Source organism: Salvelinus sp. IW2-2015, linkage group LG35, assembly GCF_002910315.2.
Source record: "Salvelinus sp. IW2-2015 linkage group LG35, ASM291031v2, whole genome shotgun sequence".
NCBI lineage: Eukaryota > Metazoa > Chordata > Actinopteri > Salmoniformes > Salmonidae > Salvelinus > Salvelinus sp. IW2-2015.
Genome location: NC_036874.1, coordinates 4,121,056 through 4,129,885, shown reverse-complemented (window position 1 = coordinate 4,129,885; position 8,830 = coordinate 4,121,056). Strand labels below are relative to the sequence as shown.

The 8,830-nt window shown below is 41.3% G+C and overlaps 1 protein-coding gene across 1 annotated transcript in view; it reads left to right on the top strand.

Annotated features, from left to right (window-relative positions):
* LOC111958728 (syntaxin-12-like) overlaps nucleotides 1-6,838 on the top strand; it is a 61,845-nt gene extending 55,007 nt beyond the window's left edge. The window contains exon 4 of the mRNA XM_023979971.2: nucleotides 6,643-6,838. The gene's annotated coding sequence lies outside the window, so the exon portion shown is untranslated. The remainder of the gene's footprint in view (nucleotides 1-6,642) is intronic.
* The last annotated feature ends 1,992 nt before the right edge of the window (nucleotides 6,839-8,830 follow it).

The following is an 8,830-nucleotide window of genomic DNA, read 5'->3' as shown; positions in this document are numbered from 1 at the left end:
TACCCGCAAATTGTGCAGTACACAAAGTCAGAAATAGCATTATAATCTTCAATTACCTTTGCTGATCTTCATCGGATGCACTCCCAGGATTCCAACTCAACAAAAATGTTAGTTTTGTTCGGTAATGTCTATCATTTTGTCCAAATAGCTACTGTTTGTTAGCGCGTTTTGGTAAACAAATCCAAAGTCACAAAGCACGTTCACTAAAAGCAGGACGAAATGTCAAAAAAGTTCCGTAACGTCAGTAGAAACATGTCAAACGATGTATTGAATCAATCTTTAGGATGTTTTTTAACATAGATTTTCAATAATGTTCCAACCGGAGAATTCCTTTGTTCTTCAGAAGTGCGATGGAACAGAGCTCGCTCTCACATGAAGCGCATTGGTCAGGCATGTTCAGGTCATGGTAGACCTACTCAATCCTTCTCCTTCAGCCACCTCATTCAGTAGAAGCATCAGACAAGGTTCTAAAGACTGTTGACATCTAGTGGAAGCCGTAGGAAGTGCAAAATGACCCATATCACACTGTGTATGATGAGTTGAAAACCTACAAAACTCAGATTTCCCACTTCCTGTTTGGATTTTTTTCTCAGGTTTTTGCCTGCCATATGTGTTCTGTTATACTCACAGACATCATTCAAACAGTTTTAGAAACTTCAGAGTGTTTTCTATCCAATACTAATAATAATATGCATATATTAGCAACTGGGACCGAGGAGCAGGCAGTTTACTCTGGGCACCTCTGGGAACCTTTTCATCCAGCTACTCAATACTGCCCCTGCAGCCATAAGAAGTTAATTCTGTGTAGTTACAGGGTTAAAACAGAAACAACTCAAAGATAAACAGTTTAGGCATTCATTTCAAGTGGTTAAGTTTAGGACTATGGTTTGGAGAAGGCTTAAAACTAAATAAAAGATAACAACGCGCTTGGTGTTTCCGTCAACTATCATCAACTATTCTCACGGCATTGTGAACCACGGTGATGCAGTGGTCTAAGCAGCGCGCTCCGTATTTTGTTGCCCAGTGCTGGGCAATCATTTTTCTTTTTTTTTTGTGAGTGCTGAGGAAGGCATATATCGACGTTCTCACAACCTTTTCAAATKCTTTAAATCGAGTCTATTTGTAGTGATCAGGCTGCTGACAAGAGGAATGTATAGGGCTAAAAAGGACCTAAAATGGCCACTTTCATCATGATTCTCGCCAAAATGGCTTGTGATACAAATATAAAAAGCATGTTCAACATCAGTCCTCTCAATTAAGTTTCTATGTGAGAAATGCCAGAAAAATCTGAGTTACCCAAAATACTGTATTTTCAGGCCTTTCTGGTGTCCATAAACACCTGATTTTGAAACTAAAGTCAAAAAGGAAAATAACCATGCAGTAAGTACTCATGTGAAATGAAAGGAAATCAAGAGTACAGAGTAGCTATTAATCCATAGATGTCACAGAAGTAACTGCTGCATTATAATTTTCTATATTTTTGCCACTGAAAGAGAGATCTCTTCACTAGCAATGCAGTGAGAGGGAACTTGTGCGCCTTGCCATGAAGTTAGTGCAGTGCTTTTGTGGTCTACTACCGTTAATCCGTGTCTATGAACAAGTGTGACAATAAGCTCTCTGTCTGAACTGCAATCCTCTTAGGCAAGGCTTTGTGGGTAAACTCGCCTCATGCAAATTCTAAACCCCATTTAGCTTTGAGGGACTAGTCAGCTGCATTGAGATTGATGGTCGAGTGACTACTTGATTTAATAGGGTTATTTCACTGCTTCCGGGGGAAAGTAAACAACAAAGTTAATGCAAGACATTCGTCACTGACGTCCTCAATCTATCCTCTGCTCTATGAGGGAAGGGAAGAAAACGTTTTCTTTTTGCTTTCAGAATGTTTCACTCTGACTGTCACTTTTCTTTTTGTTGACTTCAGATGTTTGGGAGACTTTGCAGTTTTTTATTATTGAGAAAATGACTGTATTTTGTTAAATGATAGAAGTCAATTTAAATAAAAGTATTCCATTTGTGTTTCAGGAAAACAATCAAATTCAGATTGTTTTGATATTGTGGATTCAGGCCTTGTTGCTCAACCTATTTCTGCTTCTGATATCTTCCCTAAAGTAAGAAGGAAATAGCTAACTAAAATGGAAGAAAGAAAACAATGTGCAAAGAATTAGAAAGTATATTTTGTGTGTAGAAATTATTGCGGTAAATTAGATTGTATGGATTTAAAAAAAAMTCTATTAGCAATAAATGCTACGGGGAGAAAGTGCTGTACAATTTTCCATTACGGGGTGAAAAATGACAATCCTTGTTTATCTTTTTCCATGCCGTCAGCTTACTCCCAACTTTGCTGCAGGGGATTACTGTGACTCTGTGACTCTGTGGGTGAGGGACTGTCACTGACGTTTCTCTTTCCGTGAGAAAACACAACACTATGTGACACAGGTGATCTGAGACTAGCAGTAACACATTTCACAAACTAGTAGCTATGGTCAAAATGATTAACACAGCTTTCAAATACATGTTTAATTACTCTCCATTTACACTAAATCTTATCATTTCAGAATTATACTCCCCAAACACATAGAGATATAGACCCTCCACATCAAAACACACACACACACACACACATATCCCCAGCTGCCCAAACCGCCTGTCTGCCTCCAAGCCTGCTCAGCATAGCCAGCATTCTCCAGGAAGTAGAGCTGAGATTACCTAAAGCTGATTGGCCAGCACCTTAATGTGTGACACCTTCCAACGTACAGCTTAGGCTGTCATTACATCAGCCTGATCAACACAGAGCTCCTCACACAGACAGATGCCGTTTTGGAGAGAGTCAATCGAGGGATAGAGGGAAGGATGGATGGTGGTAGCAGCTTAGGTGTGGAGGGACCTCACATGGAGGGTTAAAGAGGCAGCRTAAATCCATCCACTATGTCATTGTGTTCACCAGTGTATTTGAGTGGACAGACTGTAGGTCTGATATTCAGTACAATGGGTGAGCTAGGTTCATATTGGATATACTGTTGTACACAACGGTGTAGCCATCAAATGTGTTAAGATAGAGAGACTGAGTAATATAGATACTTGAATGTGAGTGGTCAAACTAGGCTGTCATGCGAAATATCTGCTTCTCCTCTTCTCTCTTTCCCCCCACAATCACACACACACCACCCGGTCAACCTGTTGGCTCAGAGTCTACGCCATTCATCCAGCCTGTGACTGACAATCGATAGCTGTGATAGCTGTGCCGTGGAGCCAGTTTGGGTTGTAATTGATACGGCCTATCAGCTCCATGCATCTGGACACTGGCTCTGCTGGAAATGGGCCGTGACGGACAGAACAGGGGCCTTCAAAACACAACCCCTCCCCAGCTGCCCACATTGATCCCATCCACCCAGGATTTCAGTTTGACTTCTAAATCTTCCTTCACTCTGGCTGGGCGATAGTAAACACCTCCACCAACTCACTCAGTACAAAGGAGATTTGACATGTATTTTTCAGTGCAGGCAAGTGAAGGGAAGCTGGATCATTGTAATGGGTGGAATGGATTAAGGTATCAAACGTGATTTAATGTGACAGCAGCCTCCACTGGTCTGTTGTCTGACTTGTCTATGTTATCTACAGTACAGTACCTTGACACTTTCATCAATATATTTTTTTAATTCAGTTTATCTCCTGTCTTTTTCTCATTAGGCTGTCTGTCTGGAGTTTTTATATTGTTTGATTGCAGGAAATGGATCTACTGAGGCACATTACCAGATGTCTAAACTGCTGCAATACTATTTCCCTCAGCTTGTCACTCGAGCATTCATCTTGGGGACTGTCTGTGTTTATTGGCTTTCATTCCCTCCCTCCTAACCTTCCTCCTTTCCTACCTCCTAACCTTCCTCATTTCCTCCCTCCTTTCCGCCCACGTCTTTCAATGACAAGGTGGAGTTAAGTTCAAACAGCTTTCTAGCGCCCCCTTGCTATACCCAAGATACACTGCAGAAGATTCATCTCTGTGCGTGTGTGTGTGCACAAGTGTGTGTGTGTGTGTGCGTGTGTGCGTGCGTGCGTGCGTGCGTGCGTGCGTGCGTGCGTGCGTGCGTGCGCGCATGTGTGTGTCTCCCAGACTCTTCCGGAAGGAGAAGGGGGTCTCTGTTGTGGTGGCATAGAGACAGAGCTTTGAAGTGGGTGATACTGGCAGAGCTCTCTCTCTCCCTCTGTGTGTGTGTGCCAGGGAGACGGGTTAGCCTCATGCCCTCTGATCTCTTCAAAGTACCATATCTCCCTACAATTACTCTCTACCTCACGCTCTCTCCTTTTCTCTTCCTGTCGTTTTCTCTCTTGATCTCTCTCTGTTTCTCTCTCTCTCGTTCACTCTCTCTTTTACTCACTCTCATTCTCAATTACGCTCTCTCTTTGTCTTTGCTTGTTCTCTACTCTGTCCCATTAATTTTATCCACCATACTCCCCATTTTTATCCACAATTCTCCCAATTTTTAGTTCCCTATTTCTCCCTGAAACGTTTTGTTCTCTCATTCCATCTGTTCATCTGTGCCTTTATCTCTTCTCTCCCCCCTCCTTCCTGGCATCATTCCAACCTGTCTGGATCAGGACATCGTTCAGATGGGTATACAATCACCAATCTGACGGAAGCCTGGGGTCTTTTCATAGACAGAGGTCTGCAGCGTAGTCATCTTCATCCCCCTGTCAAACGTCATACTCTTTCCTCCTCTCTCCCCTCCACCTCTCTAAGATCAGAATGAATGGTCGGTTGGTTGAAAATCCAGCACTTGCAGAAAGAGGAAATTAAGAATATTTGTATAATTATTTAACTACATGTACCGTACATGTGAGCAGTATAAGTAGCAGTATAAGTATTGTTGTCCGTTAGTTTACTCCAATCAGGGTATGGATGGTAGGGCAGGGTGCAGATAGATTGTGGGTTCTATCAAGTTAATTGTTATATACAAGCAGGTCTGAGTTTTCCATTTTCAATTTCCTTGTTTTGTGTGTCGCAGGAACTTGGAATATTGTAAAGCTGCTGGTTGCACTTGCTGCCTTTCTTACACTAGGATCTATCTTGACAAAAATAGATATTGTCTGAATTAGACAGACCTACATGAATGAAAGTTGAATGAAAAATAAAACACCACAGTGGTGTATTTTTTTTTTTTCAACTTCAGTTGTATGGGTCTTTTCTCTTCTAGACTCTTACCCAAACAGGCATCCCTGGCTCCGGGCAGTCTCAGCCGATGGCCATCAGTCTCTCAGAAAGGATTGCAGGAACTCTGCCCCCATTTCATAGACTGTGGCCTCTCTCAATCCCTCTCCTCTCTCTCTCTTTGTCTTTCTTTCACCCTTTCTTTCTCCCTCCCTCTTTCCCTCTCTCTTTGAAATAAGGTGGGGTGGGTTTTAATCAGAGATTGGCTGGTCAGGTCCTGAGTAGCAGTAGATAGAGAGAAGAGAAAGAAAGAGTGAGGAGAGAGATTGCTGGAGAGAGATCTGCTTTGGTGATTAGCACTCTCTAATTAGCCCTCTCGAAAAGCTCTGACGAAGGCCGTGAGGCCGATACGTAAACGTATTAAATATCGGTGATACTACCAAGAGCAGTGTGCGGTTTCCTTTTTCCTTCATCATGATTAGCCCTCTCTGACATGACCGCCAGACCCCTCCAATGGATGTTGTTTGGAAAGGTAGTTATGGACTGACTGGAGAGGAGAGGAGAAATAGAGAAAGATGGACTGAGTGACAGACAGCTTGGAAGAATGGACTCCGTAGTGTCAGGTGTGAGGCAGAGGTAGTTGGAGGAAGAAGCCATTGTTTGCCCTGTGGGTGTTGTTTGCCCTGTGGGTTCAATATAAAGCCGATCTCAGCAATAGGTCTATGTGACTCACCCCAGATGTCTATTCATTTACACCTTCAATTATGACATGGAACGATAACGATTGAATAGTTCAACATAACATAAACACTTCATCGAAAGCACAATACATGGTATTTTCTCAGCACAATACATGGTATTTTCTCAGCACAACATACAGTATAACCCTGAAATCATCTTAGAAGTTGTATAGTTAGACACATAACATAAACATCTAAAGCACAATACTGTATATTTTATTTTCATATTGTGTACTGCATAACCCTTAGATCATCTTAGCTACATGCTGTAATTAACAGATGAGTCTCCTGTTGGCCAACTCCTGAGTATAATTTGAGATAAAAGTGATGCACTGTGGCCTTTTGTGGTTCTACTTTATGCCCGTCACAGGGGGCTGCTGATTAATGAACCATTTGGATCTCCAGCTGGTTGAACTCTGGCCCAGACTTAATTAGAACTCATACACTGACCACCAATCATAAGTTACTACCCACGACCTTGTGGCACTTCCATAATAAAAAGTACAAATTAGTTCCTTACCAATTAATAATTCATAAAATAAAAGGGAAAATAATATAAGCCCAAGGCGGTTAGTAGTGGATGTAAAGGTAAAGGTAAATGTACATGAATATTACACCTGTGGTATTGGCTTAGACTTGGTTTAGAAAGCTTAGCTTTGTGAGTAGCCTACATTAGTGGTTGTCATCCCATCGTTAGCTTGCCTATATAGCGCTGGTTAATGATTGATGCTTGTTGTCTGGTATGCTTGTGTTTCCCAGGTAGCTGCAGTCATAGTGCTGTGACCTCTCTGCTTCTGCCCCACCGTACCACCTGACCCCTGACCTGTACCAGCTGTCTCAGAACAGGAGGGGCCTGCCCTACATCAACACCTCTACTTCGTCATGGCTGTCCCTCCTTGGTTATGTAGTTAGATATTTGGTGTGCGCAGGTATATGAGTGTGTGTGTGTGTGGGGGGGTGTAGGGCAGGGGGCGGGGGGATAGCTGGTACTTCTATTACCATCTTCAAATGAATGGCATAGTAGTCTACTGTGGTTCATTTATACTGTACCTAACTGTGGTAGCTGTGGCAGCCAACCAGCCAATCATGGAAGAGAGATTTTGATGTATCCACTTACTTTACCCTGTTTTCCTCTGTGTTTGTTTACTTGTTTTAGTTTTTTAAGCACTGGATCATATTTATCTGATRCTACTGTATCTACGAAGTATGATATTAAAATGTTGTGTAGTACTTATGATTATATGAATACATAAATGATCATTAGACAAAAATGTATCAAATGGTATGATAAAAACCAACACTACTTTAAAATATGATTTACAGCTTTTTTCATAGTCCTATTTTACTCTTGCTATCCTCTCTCTCTCTCTCGCTCATGCAAACACAGACACACTTGCACACAAACATTTCTATCTGCCATGATCTGAGTGTAAAGAGTGGAACATGTGACATAAATTACAGGTTTGTTGATCGCCTGAAGCACTCAYCCTCTGGCCAATCAATAGGCAGTAGAGTCAACCACTTTCCCTCCATTCCCTCCAAATGTCTCATCMTGTTACATATTTTCCAGGAAGGCTTATTTAGAGATAGTAATAGGCTTAATTAATCTCTCAGAGGGGTGATTATCATCTCTCTGACTTCTCCTCTGGGCTGTATGTGTGTGCTATTACTGAGTTCTCTGAAAAGATGGGTAAGACTCTTCAGTGTGCAGCTTCAGTGTCAGCTCCGAGCCTTTTCTGCTTCCAACGTCACGCATCCTTTATTATCACTCTTCCCTCACAATCCCCCGGCCTCAGTGGGCTCTAGCTCTTAACTCAKCGCATGCATACACAAATCTCAAGAGTTTTATTATTGTTATTTTCTCTTAGTCTTACTGAGTCAGTGTGCCCAGATATTCATTTGTGTTTTTTAATTTGTACCTTGCAGAGAAAAGGAACAAAATGAACCAAAAGCACCAAATTGTTTGTGAATCTATCACAGGACGTTGGTGGCACTATAATTGGGGAGGAAGGACTCGTGGCAATGGCTGGAGCGGAATATTGGAATGGTATTAAAAACATAAAAAACATGGTTTCCATGTGTTTGATGCCATTCCATACTCCATTCCAGCCATTATTATGAGCCGTCCTCCCCTCAGCAGTCTCTACTCCAACCTATCTTCAAGGTCTGGCATCATTATTCAAATCTATGCATATATTTAAGGTGATGTGACTTACTGTAGCTTCTCATTTCCCTGACAAAAGCTTAAAGTTTCTAGAATTATGGTGTGGGCGATGAGAAGATGAATGATGGATACTTGTGAAGGTTTTCTGTTTGGATTAAGTTGTGCTTTATTGCTGTGATATGTTCCTTCACTGCTTGTAAAAATTCTCAGCGTCGCAAAATATGATTATTCACAATATGAATTATATTTTATGAGAACGTTGATGTTCAGAAAGGAATTTGTAGCACCTTCTATTACTCTTCAGCTCTTTATTTTACCATTGTAAAATGTACTTACATTGTGTCTTTTTGATAAATAAAATCTCCTAAATATCAGAAGTGAATATGAGAATGTTTTACTCTTTCAAAATAGCAGTACTATTGTGTTTTGTCTGCTGTACAGATTGACCAATGATTGAGACCTACAGTATGTTAGTGGTTCAATATGTCCTCTTAAACATGCTAACTGTGGTACGTACAGTTGAAGTCGGAAGTTTACATACACTTAGGTTGGAGTCATTAACCTCTCTTGGGTACGTGAGACGTTAGCGTCACACCTCTTCAACAGCCAGTGAAACTGCTGGGCGCCAAATTCAAATACAGAAATACTCATTATAAAAATTCAGAAAACAAAGCATATTTTACATAGGTTTAAAGACTAACTTCTTGTAAATCCAACCATGGTGTCAGATTTAAAAAATGCTTTACGGCGAAAGCATACCTTACGATTATTTGAGAACATAGC